The sequence below is a fragment of the Cricetulus griseus genome, chromosome 2 (genome assembly GCF_003668045.3).
Source record: "Cricetulus griseus strain 17A/GY chromosome 2, alternate assembly CriGri-PICRH-1.0, whole genome shotgun sequence".
Taxonomy (NCBI): domain Eukaryota; kingdom Metazoa; phylum Chordata; class Mammalia; order Rodentia; family Cricetidae; genus Cricetulus; species Cricetulus griseus.
This window is the reverse complement of record NC_048595.1, coordinates 87,374,195-87,391,608: the sequence shown is the minus strand read 5'-3', so window position 1 is coordinate 87,391,608 and position 17,414 is coordinate 87,374,195. Positions and strand designations below refer to the sequence as shown.

At 41.4% G+C, this 17,414-nt stretch overlaps 1 long non-coding RNA gene across 8 annotated transcripts in view; it reads right to left on the bottom strand.

Annotated features, from left to right (window-relative positions):
* The window catches only part of LOC103160568, a 110,425-nt gene extending 93,292 nt beyond the window's left edge, over positions 1-17,133 (bottom strand). For 4 of the 8 annotated variants that reach the window (XR_004768252.1, XR_003482864.2, XR_004768251.1 and 1 more), the window contains exons 1-2: positions 16,408-17,133; positions 3,107-3,184 (exon numbers count right to left, since the gene is read on the bottom strand). This is a non-coding gene — a long non-coding RNA (uncharacterized LOC103160568). The remainder of the gene's footprint in view (positions 1-3,106; positions 3,185-16,407) is intronic. The other 4 variants (XR_004768249.1, XR_004768248.1, XR_004768247.1 and 1 more) reach the window with 4 other exon arrangements.
* Between the last annotated feature and the right edge of the window lie 281 nt (positions 17,134-17,414).

Below are 17,414 nucleotides of genomic sequence, written 5' to 3'. Positions count from 1 at the left end.
ATTAAATTCAAGTATGTTGTAAGATAAGGCCTTCTAGATGCTCCAAAAGGACAGAAGGTTTAAACATGCACATGAATAGAGCTTCTTACCACAAACCATGAAGTATACCTGGGGGAAATTAGAAGGTGCTGGCACTCATGCTAGATAATGATGTAACTGAACCTAGTTCCACTCTCCCCAAAACAGAAGGCACCCCTCAAATAGAGCATCCATGGCTACAACTCTCTGATATCAACCTGATTCTAATAGTTGACTCCATGGAGACTGCTAAGTACAAGAATTGCCTGGCACCAACCCTAAAGCCAGCCAGCTGATCATTCTTCAGAGGCAGAGGAGATTCTAAAGTCAAATCAAAGCTGGGGCTATGCCATCTGCTGGTAGTTGATGACTTTGTGTAACCTTTTGAATCCCAAAATAGGCTCAATGAGAAATTGTCTAGTTCAGAAAACTGAGAGAAAGAAAGGGAAATCTATTTAAACTCTTTCTGAATGAGGCTGTACAACTATGTTCTTGGAAGTTACCTTCTGAGTGTGGGTGGTTTATACTACACAATTATGAACCATGGGAAACCATGAACTACATGGCTATTACAAATACATTGAAATGCATTGGATTTTTATATACACATTATAATACATATGCATTAGAATAAATGCATATAACACGTTCCTCACTCTAAATACAAACACTGAGTAAAAATGGATTAATTTTAATAGAAAAATCAGTCTCAACTAAATAAAAGTTAAGTAAAACATTTCTATGAAGATTTGTCAAATTAGCTGCCTGAGGAAAAGACATTTCAACCAGACCCCAGCACAAGGTGGCTGCTTTCTGGGAGGAAAGGGAACACCAACATAGACAAAGACATTGAACTTGGATACACACTGTATATAAGCACTGGTATGTAAGTTACCTATCAATGGAAGAAAACCTACTTAAATTAGCAAATGACAATGATAATGTTTATATCAGAAGATTTGTATTTGAGACACATCTGGTGGCACAGTCCTATAATCCCAGCTACTAGGGAAGCTGAGGCAGGGGAAACAAGGTAAAGATGGTCTTGGGCCACCGAGCAAGTTTAAGGGCAGTTTAGACATCTAAGCAATGCCCAGTCTCCAAAATAAAAACATAGGGGCTGGCAAGATAGCTCCATCAGCAAAGCACTTGTATAGAAAATCACGAAGACCTGAGTTTAACACTCAGAACCTGTGTAAAAGATGCCAGACATGGGTGCTTGCACTTGTAGCATGGGAGAGATGGGGACAAGTGTCTCTCTGAGGTTCTCTGGCCAGCCTGGCCTTCTTGGGGACTTCCAGACTAATAAGAGACCCTATCTTGAAGAAAGTGGTCAATGCCTATGGAAAACCATTCAAGTCTGACCTCTGACCTCCACACATATATGCACTTGAACACACACAAAACTACACACATACTCACTCTCTCTCTCTCACTCTCTCTCTCTCTCTCTCTCTCTCTCTCTCTCTCTCTCTCTCTCTGACACACACACACACACACACACACACACACACACACACACACCCCTTCTTTAAAAAAAGAGCTTTGAAAGGGCTAGGGATATATCTTAGAGGTGTGTGCTTTTCTAGCATGCACAAGGCCCTAGGTTCTGTCTCTAATCCTGAGGGAAAAAAGATTTACCTATTCAGAATTAAATAAATGTAACGAAATGGTATTGAGCATGGCCTACATGATGGATAATTGTTCTTGAGTGCATGAGTAACTAGCAGAGTCATAACCAAAAGTCTTGAACTTGAATCAAGCAACAACAATATGAAGTGGGGACAATGCAATGAAATGTAAGCTTGTTTTTCCTTCTTTCAAACAGGAAAGATAAAGGCTGGCTCCTCAACTTTCACAACAGAGCTCCGAAGATGTCAAAATAAAGGCCAAAGAGACCTATGGACTTGTCTACAAGAGACATTAGAGAAATGAAAGCTATTGAGATGGTCTTTGCTGGATAAGTACAAGGGTCTTTCTCCAGCATGGAACAGCATCCACTCTCAAGTATACAGTATGCAGAGCTGTATATACATACATACAGCAAATGCTCCTATGCTGACCCATCTGCCTCTGTCAAAGGGATTTTGACAATGCTACTATTCAGTCAGGTTCATTCTGCAGGACACAGCAGCAGGTGAGCAGGAAAACACCCAAGAGCCACCTTCCTGCTTTCTGAGCGTGGGTGTGACGGAACAGGTTCAGGATGCTGAGCTGGCAGCCGCAGAAGAGGATTAAACAGGACCTCCCTGCTCCATCTTCACGTTACTGTGATGCTCTTGGGATTTCCCACTTTCTGCTCTTACATCACTGATTGCAGAATCCATCTCTTGTAGCAATCATGGGTTCATGGACACTTTTTTGGTGACTTACGCTTGACATCTGATCAAAAAAGCATTCCAATAGCCTCATAACTGCCTTTTGGATCAACACATTAGAATTTTTGACATATGAGACTTTTTGACAGTTCAATGTTTGTATACCTCAAACTGTCAAAAGTTCTCATATATATATGTTTTCCCTCCCCATTGCCTGCTGCTACTCACTTCCTATGCCTCCAAAGCCCCCTTTCCTGTTGATTCCCTAAATAGATGTGCTGTCAAGCTTCCTTCTAAATATTTATGTTTAATAGCAAGAGGCTGTGCTTCTCTCAGCCTTGGGCAGAGAAATCCTGTTTAGCAGAGGGCAGTGGTAAATACAAAGACTTATATTTGGGCAAAGTGCTGAGAATAATTCATTGTTGACTGTACATCCCTTAACCAGACATTTATCACACACATGGGCACGCACACACACCCATGCAGGCACGCACGGATGCATGCATGTATGCATACCTCTGCATTAGAAAAGAAATGTCAGAAATACTTGATTTTGAGCTCAGAGCCCACTTTGGTAAAGGGAGAACTGTACTTTCACAGTTGTTCCAGATGGCAGGAAATCATCATCGCACAGACCCTGAATCTGTAAGAGGAAGCTCAGAAAATCTACTGGAAAATTTTTGTCAGTAAAACCAACCCCATTTCTGCAAGGCCAAGCCTTCCTTGTGAACACTGTCAGAGCCTAGTGGGATTCTAAACAGTGCCCATACCTCTGAGATGAACAGGTGCCTGTCTCCAGAAGTGCTACATTCCTTGTTCACACTCCGTCTTCAGTCCTTGTGGGAGAGCTGAAAGAAAACCAAAAACAGTCATTAGGTTCTTCCCATTCTGCAGATTTTATAGGCTTCATCACTTGCCTTGGGTCAGAACTCAGTCTCCAAAATTAGTGGACAGACTCCTGCAAAATTAGTGCTCTCTGGCAGGTCCTGTGTCAATGTATAGCTCCAGGTCACATGCTGACTGCATGTCATACATGGAACCAGGAAAAGTTACTGCTCCATGTACAGCCTGAAAATAGGCGAGGGACTGGGAAAGAAGTAGTTACAAGAAGATGCAAAAACTGGAGGTCAACTGAGGCCTTAGGAGCGAACCAGATGTAAAGAAGATCAGGTTCAAATCCCAGCTCAGCCTTGCACTCCTGCTTTCCCATGCACTGCTCTTATCTCCTTCTAACATACTGTATACTTTATCCATTTGTTGTTTATACGTACTTTAAAGCACAAAGTTTATGAAGACAGATGTTTTTGAATGTTCAGGGATATACTTCTGAGCCTAAACAATTTCTGGCACATAACAAACAGGTGTTGCATAAACTGTACTGAGTGAATGAATTAATTACATATCCCAGGCTTTTGGTTACCCTCTTCGAGCCTCAGTTTTCTCATGTATGGTCTAAATGAGGCCTGCATGGACAGATGACAGAATAGGAATATGCCCAACTCAACCTAGACCATAATAATATGTGGCTGTTTTTATTATTCAATATTGGTGATTTGAGACTAAAGGAATCCTAATGAATGTTAACAATCTCAACTTGGGGATGTGGGGGAAGCCTGTCATGTTACATCCTCAAGAATAAGTAATAGAGTGTGCTATAAGAAAAGAAGAAAGAAGAACACAGACATGGCAAAGGGCTAGACAAAACTGCTTGCTGCTTTGACAAATAAACACACTCTGTTTTTGTTTATTGTCTATGCTCTCAACTGTGCCTGAGGACTGACTTCTGGGTCAGCTTTAGGGCCCTAATTTTAACTAACCAGAGGTAGGTGAATCTCCAAAGCCAGGGAAACATGAGCTCTCCCTTGTGGGCACTGTCACAGGCTCTGTGCTCTGAACAAATTCACAGGGATGGAGGTGTCTGCACAGTGACTACACCAAGTAAAACAAGAGGCTTTCCGCTCCATGACACACCTATGACTCAGTCTGCCCAGACAAAGCTGGAGATTAAGTTTCCTTGCCAAATCTGCAAGGAGAAACATGACACCTTTGCTGGCTAGGAGTGGAACACGCTTTATTAACCCAGCCTTAATTATATTCCATTTTGAGATTCAATAGTTTCGATTGCAACATTGCATGAAACCAGGGTGAGCTGCACCCCATGGGACTCTCATTGACAAATGAGACCAGAAAACTGCCTGAGAAACAGTGACCTGCTTATGGCAGCTGGTGAGGGAGGCAGTATGGAGCTAATGCCCAGCTCTGGAGGAGCCCCTGATTTGGCCACATCAGGGCATGGCTGAGTTGGCAGTTACCTGGGTCAGGGAAACTCATTGGAAAGGTCAAAAGTGAATGTGGCAGGATTTATATGATGCCTAAGACCAGGAACTGGGAATGCCATTGTCCCAACCCTGGATGAAGTTCTTTTCATCTCATTATCCTCTCGGTCGTCACTTCTACAAGAAGACAGAAAATGGCCATTGGCTTTAAGGTGCACAGATTAGAGCCAACACTGTACTAAGGAAGGAAATGAACCTTTCACTTTTATTTTGAGGTCAGTTTCTCCGAATATTTTGTCTGACTTTGTAGTTTCCAAATCAAGTCACTGAGAGCACTGTTTCCCCAATGGCTGCCATCAACAGAATTATCTTGATGACTTCCTAGTACTGACCACACTCTTCGTCGGGTAACATGCTTAGAGGTTTTTATGAATTACCTCATTGAAGCACCACAATAGTGTTATGAGGTGAGCATGTACTTTCATTTGTCAAGTTTCTTCATTTAGAAAAAGGGATACATGGGGTTCAACTCAAATCCACACAATACCCAAATAATTACCCTAACTGCCATCCTCTGCCTCCCCCAGCTGCAGCATGCTGAATCACACCTAGTCTTCCATGGCCCAGAAGTTTCAATAGATGGTAGCCTCAGTAATGTTTGTTAATTAATTAATTGAATAGATCATTTTAAAGAGCCTTAGATTGGGAACAAAAGGGTTAGTTGGATGTCAGCCCTGACAGCAATACTCCAACTGGAGTAGAGCCAAGACATCTTCCGGGGTGTTGGTCCTCCCATCTAAACAGAAAAATGGTTGGACTAGATGACCTCTGATCTGATTCAGGGTCTTGCCCCAAGTTCACCTCCCCAACTAGCGTCCAAAGCCAACATTAGGGATCCTCCTGCCTCCCTGCCTTCTTCCCCACACCCAAGTCCACAGACACATAAACAGGTACTTATCCTGACAACACCTTGGCCCAAGTTCCCATGAGTCACGTGTCAAGCTAGGCAGGGATGTAGACATACTCATGATTACTGCTGAAAACACATATTGGTGACTATCTGCCGGAGGGAAGAGTAGTCATTGCAAGCAGGAATCCGTTCTCCTACAGATGGCAGGCATGAAGAATAAGGCCCTCATGAGTGTAAGTAGCCCCTCTCTTCATTCAGAAAATCATTCAAATGCCCCCAAAGAGTCTTCCTGGGCAAAGCACCAAGCATTAGCATTTAGCTATGGTCATTTCTACAAAAAGGTCATGTTGCTCATTGGAAGACTACGTTCAACTGTATGCAGTAAGCACTAGAGAGACAAAGAACACCTGAAGTGGAGAAAGTCAGTAATTCTCACCTCAAGAGCCTGCAATCCTGTGAGAGACCACCAGGATCCAAACTGTATGTGCAGATGTGAACAAAGATGCTAATTCTGGAATAGGTGTAGGAAAGGAGGAAGCCGGGATGGCAATAGGGGCTGACTTCTCAGCAGACTTAGTATTGGAATTGGTTTCTGTTTGCTTCCTTGCTTGCTTTTACTCATTTTTATTTATACAATTTTTATATAATATATTTTGATCATGTTTTCCCTCCTACAACTCTCCCAGATTCTACCTGCTTACCTAACTTCATTATCTCTCTCTCTCTCTCTCTCTCTCTCTCTCTCTCTCTCTCTCTCTCTCTCTCTCAAAGCAAAAAATCAAAACAAAAATACCAATAATACAAAATTGCCAAAAACAAAACAAAAAGCAAGCGTGCACACACACACACACACACACACACACACACACACACACAAAATGAATGAATAAATAAATAACTCATAGAATCTGCTTTGTGTTGGCCAGCTAAGCCTGGACATGGCACCTGCCCTCAACCTTGACAAAAAGAAGGGACTTTTACAAGAAGAAAGGCAAATGGGGAGCAGGCACTTGTTATCTCACAGTGGTACGCACCTATGCACACATACATATGGGGTGCCCAGATACCGAGTGTCCCTTTGCACATACCTGTATGCACTCAACTCGGTTTCTGTGGTTTCAGTCCTGAGCCTGCTCACTACCCATTAGGATGGTCAGTCACTCATCCCCAGATAGCAAAATCAGAACACATAGCTCTTCACTGCAATTTATCTCTATGTTTTACTTTTTCAGCCTTGTTCACCAAAACTGCCTTTCACTTTTCTGTTGGATAGTGAGAAGGCTACAACTTTCTTCCTTTTCCTTCTGACATATAATCTATCTTTTTCCAAAAGCAGGCATACCAAAAACCACATTCTGAGATGCTCCAAAAAACAATGGGTGCATTTAGATGTGTACCCAGTCTAAAAACAGAGAGAGAGAGACTTGCAAGTTCATTTTATGGGTCCTGTGTCATTCCCAAAGGATCTAGGTTTTTCCCTATTTTAAGACCCCCATAAAACTTAAGGTGAGGGCTGAGGATAAAGCTGAATTGGAAGTGCTTGTCCAGCATGGTTGAACCCTCACCACTGCAGCACCACACAACAAAACACTTGACATGGACATATAACTTCGTAATGTAATTCAGAACCCCAGTCCAAAGGTCACTAAAGAAATCCCAGCCCATCATCACCTTTGTATGTATTACTACAGTTGAAATTGGATTTATAATTCTCTGTGTGTGTGTCTCTGCCTCTGCCTCCGCCTCCGCTCTCTCTCTCTCTCTCTCTCTCTCTCTCTCTCTCTCTCTCTCTCTCTCTGTATAGCTCTGAGGACAAACAACCTTGAACATTCTTCCCCAGATAGTAATCTACCTTTTTTTTAAATGAGGTTCCTTACTAGCCTAGGACTCACCAAGTAGACTAGGCTAGCTAAATAGTGAGTGCCAGATACACTTATCTCCACCCACCATGCACTGGGATTACAAGTGAGCACCACCCTTGCCCATCGTGGTATCTGATCCAACTCAGGTACCAGTGTTTACAAGACAAGCACTTTACCAACTGAGCCATTGCCTAAGCTTTATAATTTTAAGTAGTTGAGAAAAATAAGACTAATAATCTCTGACATGTGAAACTTTACATTTCGGTGTTAATAAATAAAGTTTTATTTAAACATAGCCAGGCACATTCATTTTCTTACTGTCTGTGTAGGGCAACAGCAGATTGCTTAGACAGAGATCAAATAGCCAGCAAAGTTTAAAATATTTACTGTCTAGTACTTTATAAAATATGTATACAGCAGCTCGAGTGTGATGGAAGCAGGTTGCCATACTAGACACAATGATTTTCTTTTTTCATTTTTTTTGTTTGCTTTTTGTTGTTGTTTTAGATCTTAAAATCAAAGAGAAAAGAAAAAAACACCTAAATGTCAGTGGTTTTGTTCTAAGAACTAAAGGATTAATTTAACCTTTGAGCCACACTAAATCTTGGCCTTTGTCTTTTTTTTTTTCTCCCACTTTTTAATTTAAGTTAGAAACAAGATTGTTTTCCATGCCAAAGCCAGTTCCCTCTCCCTCTCCTCCTCCCCTGCCCCCCACTAATATCCTACCTATCCCATACCCTTTCTGCGCCCCCCCCAGGGTGAGGCCTTCCATGGGGGATCTTCAGAGTCTGTCATAGCCTTTGGGATAGGGCCTAGGCCTTGATCTTTGTTCTTTAAATAGAAGCACAGTGGACTTTTAAATGACCCAGATATAAAGCAGTGTATGAGAGGAAAATGGAAGTCACTATTAAGTCGAACGTAAACATTTAAACTAAGAAGTAAACAACTCTTTGGGTATAAGAGAGATATTTGTTTTAGTACAGCTTTATCTCTGTAGACTATGAAGTGTTCTTGAAGGAAGATTTCTTCTCTAATTTATAATTGTTCATTCTGAGAGGAGGGGAGTTTCTATAATGTTTTTGTTTGTTCATTTGTTTGTTTGTGTTTTGTTTTGGGTTTTGTTTGTTTGTTTGTTTGTTTGTTTTGATTAAAAGGCTCGAAGTAGAGACCCAAAAGACTATAGGAGATGTAGAGACGATCCTGCCTGTACTTTAAGTTGTAGTTAAGATTAGATGCAACATGTTTAAGCTATCTTAAACTAAACTAGGATGTCACTCAAGAACAACCCAACATTTATGAAATTATGATAGAATAGTTTGTCTTTATGCAGGGCACAGACTGAGGATCAGAGGTTTGCCTGAAAATAATGGGTGTCCCTGGTATGTACTATTCTCAAGATAGAGGCTGGAATAACACAAAAGGGTAATGAGGCAAATCCATAGGTCTGGAGAGATGAGGGAGAGACAGGGGAATAAAATCCTATTCTCACATCGTGTCTTCATAAATTGGGGTCTAGACTGAGCTGAAGAAGACATATAGTATGCCAAGGAGGAACCTATAGAAAGGGTTAAATGACCCCTTTGATATAGAAAACACAGGCAGTAGCCAGACAAAGATCTGTAGACGATAGCACATCTGGCATCCTAGGAGCTGACAAACATTAAACACCAAGTTGGTAATGTTCTTTGTATATTTTTACCTCTTATAATCCCCAACATTCAGTAAGGTTATATTCAAAATGTGCAACCTAGGTGCAAGTGTGGTGTGACAAATTAAAACAAAAAGTTTGCTGCAAATTGAGTAGAAACTGTAAAGAGAATAGGGTTGGTCACAATCAGCTAAGGACAACCACATTCCATGGAGCAGGGTCAGCAGCAATGGAGGCACCACCATGGACAAGAAAGATGCAAGAACAAAAGTGAGTGATTCCAGAGCATCCCAGTGTCTTACATGCATAGCTTAGGTTATCTTAACTGCCCAGAAAGTACTCAAATTCACATATAACACATTCCACAAATATGGTCTATCTGTTTACAGCCACTAAACTGATGGCTTTGAGGTGTGGTTTGGTTTTCAGACTTAAAAGTTACACCCAACAGATAAACTATAATAAAAATAACTAATTCTAGCTAGAAAGATATGACTTACAACTATACTGAGCATGGACTCACAGAGAGCTGAGGAGTTAAGGCAAAAGTTGTACAGACCACCCAGTCCAATGAAAATTCACATGCTGTTGCTACCCTTCACATTCATGTAGCTGATGTCATGCCCTCTTTATTATAGAACATGACGAGGCTTCATCGTTCCTTAGCCATACATCAACCAGACTGAATGGTTCCCAAGAGGCTAAAACTTGCCTTTTAGATAAGAAAATGTTAGCCATTACAACGATTTGCAATCTTCTGAAGTATCAGAATATATAAATAGATATATAATGCAATGTGGCATTAAAGTTACATGAGAAACGGATGTGTCTGAAAGAAAAAATATTTTAAAAGACTCATCAGGGGAGGAAAGCCAACACTCTTGGGCAACCTCCTGAAACTGGCTCATTGAAGGAAACTTATCTGTCATTCTGGATGGTCCAAATATCCAAATTAACTTGTAAATAAAATGTTAGGCTCAATCAGATGAAGGCATTGCCCCAGACAATATATGTAGGGATTAGTCTTAAGCAAAGTCTTAATTTTTATATTTTATTTATTTCATAATTGAAATAGAATTACATCAGTTTCCCTCCTCCATATCTTCTCTCCAGCCCCTCCAAGATACCTTCCCTCAATCCCTTCCTATGGCCCCATTCTCAAATTGATAGCCTTTTTTCTTTATCATTGTTACACATGTATAATTATATGTATGTATATATGTATATACACAAATATACTTAAATGCAAAGTGCTGAATCTATTTTGTTCTTTGTGTGTGTGTGTGGTTTCAAAACTGACCACTCTGCATTGGGAGAGACTAATTCTCCTTCTCACATCAGTCATTAGCTGCCTGTAGTTCTCTGTCTAGGGGTAGGACTCTGTGAGATTGCCTGCCCCCTTCCATATTAACATGTCCAGTCCATTGATCTTGCCATTGCTCCAGTCTTGTTTTTACAGGCATTTCTAGAGGAGACTGTTTCACAGCAGACTCCCTGATCCTCTGGCTCTCATAATCTTTCTGCCCCCTCTTCTGCAGTGGTCCCTGAGCCGTAGATACAGGATCTGTCATGTAGATGTGTCTTCTGGTGTTGAGTTCCCTGAGATCTGTTGACCTCTTCATTGTGTCCAGTTGTGGTTTTCACTGATGGTCTCCATTTGCTGTAAAAGTGGGCTTCTTTGATACAGGGTAGTAGTTTTATTTATCTGTGTATATAAGGATAAGATTTAGAGTATAATAATTCACCACCACCACTTTTGAACAAAGTGGTGGCAGTGAATTCTTTTCTAGGGTTCATGATCTCACTAGCTAGGAAGCTGGCTAGGTTTCCAGTACCAACAATGATTTCCCTCCTGTTGAGTGTGTCTTAGGTCCAGTTAGACAGCTGATGGTTGCCACAAACATGTGGGGGTCACTTAATGCCTAGTTTGCTTTGCAATAAATTTTATTATTAACAAAAGAAAACCTACCCAGCCCTAATATACTGAATTGAAATTATAATTTTTTAAAGTAGACATTAATCATATAAAATACTAAAAGAGAATTATCAGAATTAGATAATAGCTATATGTTTTAGAGCTGTTATAAAAATAAGATAAAAATCTTTCCTAGAAATGTACATGAATCAACTTCATTGTGACTACCAAAGCAATCAACTTCAAATGAGAAGTGGGAGATCTTATCTATTCTCCTTTCCCAGGGGGATTCATGTCTGTCTCTTAGGATTCTCCTTATTACCTAGTTTCTCTGGGATCATGGGCTATAAGCTGGTTATCCTTTGCTTTATGTCTAATATCCACTTATAGGGTGGGGTGGGAGAAGGTAGGGGTAGCAGGAGGAGAGGAGGGAGTGGGAACTGGGATTGGTATGTAAGATGGTTTTTAAATTTTTTAATTAAAAAATGAGATATGGGCACAAGCTAGCAATACCAGCTAACCAGAGAGCTAGGACAGGAGTATCACAAGACCAAGGCCAAGCTGAGCACACAGTGTGTTTAAGGTCAGCCTAGGAAACTTCATTAGACTCTGTCTCAAAACAAAAAGTCAAAAGAGGCAGCTGATATAGTCAATAGAGAACACTCCCTAGCACATGAAATGTCCTGGGTTGAGTCCTCACCGTGACACAGGAAAAACTAGACCAATTTAGCTGCAGTAATCCTTCCAGCTGTGCCTCACCCAGTGCAGTCTAAGTTAACATCAATGAATCCATCTGTGTCCAAGAATTTAATTCCTGTTAAAATAACAAAATATCTCAGGAACAGTGTCAATAATCAAAACATGTAGGGATTTCTACCAGATGTAAGGCAGACTGAGGCAACTGAGGAGATCATTGGCAAAGCCACCACCCAAGACAGGTAAAAGAAAAGACAGCAGAGCACATCATAGCACCCCTAAATCAGCCCCTACACCCTAAGCAATGAGGCAGGAGGCCCCACTTGAGGGAACAGAAAAAAAAATGTCAACTCTATTGTTTTAGGGAACTCTGACAGGCTAGACAGCTAAATCTTATAGGATTGGAAGGTGAAGGATTATCTCAGTCATTTCCACTTTCTCACCTCATGCAAAGCACAGAGTATTGAGTAAAAAGCAATCTTTTACTTAAATGTAACAAAACTACTAGTTTAATAAAAACTAGAACTAAAACATAATATCAGTTTTCTTCTGCTTCTCTTATACCTTTGTCCAGAAAATTGTAACAAACAATCTACATAGTCCACAAATCAACAGGATCTATAACATTGGGATCTACCACCACTCCAAATCTTAATTATGTTTATTGTAAATACCCTAAATAAGTTCTTGAAGGCATCAGAACTCTTGAGGAGTTTAATATCAGATGCCAGCAGAACTTAACACTTCAAAAAGCCAGTGCCATTTGAAGGTCAATTGCTAGAAATGGGAAGTTAGAAAGGAGTAAACAGGCAAAAAATATCTCAAAGTAGAGGTACATGAAAATTTAAGGAAATGGACACTATGCAAAAGTCAAGATAGGGAACTAAAGAGATACATACTACAACAATAAGTAGAACTGAAATGATTGGTAGGAACCAAGGCAAGGACAGAAATCCCAGTATTAGAGGAGAGTGTTCCTTAATCAAGTGTGCTGTGTGAGAGCCAGATGGGTGTCTCAAGATGGAGAAGGAAGCAAGGATAACTGGGGGCTCACCGTCAAAGGAAGAGCCCCAACTGAATTTGAAAGACCTCTTCAACAGAACCATTCAATTATGGAAAAATAGTCTTCCTAACTGATCTGAACATTAGGATGAGGAAGGAGAAAGTAACTAATTTTTTTAGGGAAAACCCTACTTTACGTAAGTATAGGAAAGTACTTTCTGAGTAGAACTTCATTTGCTCAGGAATTAAGGTCAACCACTAACTCTAATAAAAGGTTAATATCCAGATTGTACAACGTAACTAGCTTCTAAGAACCAAAGGGCCATAGAATTAGATGTCAGTCTTCAGATGTCAAGGGCATTTTTTTAGAGAGATCATTAAAATATGTTCCCTTTAACGATCTACAGAGGCTGCCTTTTGTTCTCTTAAAAAACCTGGGAAATGGCTAAAATGATAACCAACTTTCCAATTTGTCTATCCAACTCCTCCGTCTTAGAATACAGCCCCAGACATTGTCTCCTCCACAATGACAAGTCATGTTTCCAAGTTCACTATACCTCTGCCTGAGGAAGACCTGGAGCTACCCCAAGTAGCTGGGGCTGCAGTTGAGACTTACAACCTCAACTTGGACTTAAATTTGGGATTTCCAACACACCTACTCTTTACTCCCAGGGGCATTTGTCTGTGTAAACTTATCTCAAACTGAGTCAAAATCCTCTCAAGAAAGCCTGGACCACAAGTTGAGCACCCAGGGGCAGAAACCTTGAGAAGAGACTGCAGTAAAGAACTGGGTCTTTTCCTTCATCAGATAGAGGTTAAACAATAGCTGGCCCAGCGTGACTCAGAAGATGCATCTGCACGTGTGAACAAAGCCCCGGCCTTTAGACTGTGTGATCATCACACTTATGGTCATGAACAAACAGAGCTGCTGTGACTCGTACCTCAGATTTCTTTCTGGCAAGGATTTCTGCAGAGTCTACTCCTTACAGGTAAGGTAAGAATCTGAGTAAAGCAAGAGCAGCAACTCAATGAATCAACAGGAGGATGAGTGGATACACATGATCACCCACAGCAACCTTGCCCCTAGATAGGCAGGAGTAGCATGGATAGAAGGAGAGAGCACTCTAAGGAGGAGATCATAGCACACGGAGACAACCAGACACATCCTCACAATGGCCACATCAATTGGTGAGGTTCTCATAACTTCGGGTTCCATAGGGGAAGCACAAATGAAAGAGCAATTGATTTTTTATGCCTATCTCTTGTGTAGAATGTCATGTGAGCTAGATGTCCCAGGTGACCGAGAAGGAAATGCATGCTAAGAAGATGAATGGCTCAGAGGCAAGACATTTGCTTCAGCTACCTAGGGTAATGAAGGCCTTCATGTTCATTGATGGCATCTTTTTAAATGAATCTTCTGTGGATATCGTTCTTCAAGCTCTTTACACAGATAGACCTATTACCTCCCACTGAAGGACTAACAGAGAAAGCTGATTGGCTAAAAGTAGATATGGATGTGGCTCGAGGGAAAATTATTCCTTCACCTGTGTCTTTCTTATGCACAAAGGGTAGTAATAATGATAGTAGAGTTCTTTTGGCTAGAGGGTCTTCAGTTTAAAAACCCGTTAGCTAGGCAGAGACTTCTACTGTAGTGAAAATGGTGGAGTTAAAGGAACAGTCTTAGGGACATGCTGGAAGAGTAAAGGGTCAGGCAGGCTAGGAACATGGCTTCCTCAGCTCTCTACAGAGCACTGATTTGTGTGTGTGTGTGTGTGTGTGTGTGTGTGTGTGTGTGTGTGTGTGTGTGTGTGTATGTGTTTACATACACGCACCACATATATATATGCATATATACATACACACACACATATATATACATATATATATATATATATATATAGAGAGAGAGAGAGAGAGAGAGCAATCTCATGTGTAAGTAGTCATTTCCACCAAAACCCAGCTACATTGGTTCTCCCTTGACCATGATTTAATGAAGATATTGACAAGATAAAGGACTCATGCTTTCAGCGATGGACTGGCTGGCTTCTGTCCAAGAGAAGCATCAGGAGGAAGACTGTCCTCTCCCAGCCCCCTGGAAAACCCAGGGTTGCCTGCTGAGTGGAGCTAGCAGCGTTCTCTCCCTGTTTCTCCATGTGACTTTTAGGAAGAAAATCCTACTGTGAGCCATCAGATGCACTGCCACTGTTATAGCAAAGGAGAAAAAGTATCACTGCTCATGGCAACTCCATCAATGTGGGCGACACTTCTCTCTTGAATGGAGTCAAACTCCTTTCTCTCTCTCTCTGAAGGGTGAGGGAAGGAATTTGGGAAGTAATGAAAATTGCAATAGGTAGGTCAGAAGAAAAACCACGTGGGCCACCACCTTAGAGCCATCGAATTTGTGCATGGTCTCATGCAGGTCACTCTGCCCTGCTGCATCTATTTCCCAGAATGATTTTCCACTTACCCTCATTTGTTTTAAAGGACTCATGCTGATTGAATTTAAAAAAGGAAAACCCTTGGAGTACAAGCTTAAGACTCAGATAAAAAAGCCAGTCATTCATTCATATATTAAATAACTATTATGACCTTCTCTTATATACCAGAAATTGTCCCAGGCATTGCCTCAGACTTAATGAGTTGGTTGTTTCTTATTCTAAAAAGAATTCTGTGAAGGTTTAATAATTCAGTACAATAGATATCAGTGTTGAGAAAAACAAAGTGACACCAGGCAAGCACACATGCACACACACATACTCGTACACACACACACACACACACACACACACACACACACACACACATCAGAACTAAGTTTTAGTTACTTACTAGAGATGGACCACTAATTCACCTCTGAGTTTCCTAGCAGACAATGCAAAGAGAGAAACATGATCTATTTCATAATTTGTAAAATACTAATAGCATCAAAGCTATTTCTGATGCTGAGATCTGAATATTTAATGTCAACTTGACATACTTAATACTTAAACTACAGAAACTTAATTCAACAAACATTTGATCACACCTACTCTGTACCAGGCCCTGTGCCAGGTATTAAAATGAGCAAGATGAGTAATAGCTAGTGTGTGTTCCTCAAATCTTTCCTCAGCACAAACTGCAAATCAGGCATCCCAGGCTGTCAATGTGGATCCCTCCCGGCTCCTGAGTATGCCCCATAGCCCTCCAGGAACAGATGATGGAATAAACTACTAGGAGTGTTCTTAGTATAGGAGAAGTTCTAGCGGTGAATTGAAGCTAGTGATACTGAGATGAGGAGATAGGAACAAGAAACAAAGGTTTCTCTGAGGCATAAAGATACCCTCCAACTGCCCCTGAGCATATACCTGGAACAAAGTCCATGCACTTGTAACTGTTTTTCAAGGATTTGTTATCAAAAACTGATTTGTCAGCTTTACGACCATATCATTGAGTCGTGTAAACCATCAGACCCTCACAGCAGGAGAAGGCCCTTCTGTCCTGCCTGAAGTGTTAGATCCCAGGCCAAATGGGTTCATCGCATCTAGCAGATTGGAAAACAGAAGCTGACTGCGAAAGGATGCTGCCCCAGAAGTGTAGCCGACCCTCAGAGAGACTATTTCCCTGGTCCTCATTTTCCACACGAGAAATCTCATCAAGGTCCATTAATGAAAGTGAGTCATGAGTAATCAAGTGACTAACTCAAGGCTATTCAGGACAGAACGGACCACAGCAATACTTCCTACATCCATGAACCTTATTGGGGATTTCAAATACTGACCCCACCTTGGATCTGTGGCTTCTTGATCATGGTTCATTTGCGTCTGCATCCTCGGCAACCACCACATGCCATCAACAGGAACCACGGCGTGCAGCTTCACATCAGGGTCTTACACCCAGGGCAGCCGGCCTCATTGGACAAAGACTTGGAGAACTCAGCACACTGGAGAAAAAGCAGGGGTGCCTGGGTCCTAGTCTGAGCCTTGTGATTCTGAATGGCGGGTGGGTCTCATAGTCAGTGACTGAAGACTATGGTTTCGCTTTTCACAGGACCAGAACCTGGTCTTCTGCTGCATGCTGGAGCCTCAAGTCACAACAGAGCTCTGAATTCATTGTTCTTGGAACCTGAGTCCCATGGGGCTGCCCTCATGAAGCCTTTCACAGTGTGAGTCCTAGGCTATTCAAAATAGCAGCAGGCGCCCTTCCCCTTGCCGACGTTAAAACACTGCCATCTAGTGGTAGCTATGGCTCTTCTAGACAAATAGCAGAGACAGCTGTCCTGGGCCTACCCGAGAGACACTTGATAGGGTGCTAGACCTTCAAGTCTTTTTAGAGCTTGGATGGCTATTGCTCGCAAAGTATCCTGTGATTTCTCCTCCTGGGGTGCCTACAATTTCATAATTGTGTTTGGACAGAGTCCAAAGTGGGAAGGAACCCAGACACAGAGGATTAGAATGGCAGTCTTGCAGGCTACAGAACCCACATGCGACCCCCTAGCTCAGCCACGTGTCAGGTGCCAGACTTTGGATATATCATTTCACATCCCGTGATAGCAGTTACTCATCTGAAGGTTGAGGGAATAGTTTGATCTTTTAAATGGCCAGGAAATCCTTATATTAATGAAATCACTAGTGTGTCAATTTTCTGTAAACAAAGTTGTGGAAACAAATATAAACATGTATTTACCTCTGGTATATAGATTTTCACACATGACAAATGTACAATGGGCTAAGTATCTAGGGAGCTAAACCTGTGAGCTGGATTCCCATGATCATTAAGATGACAAAATGCCC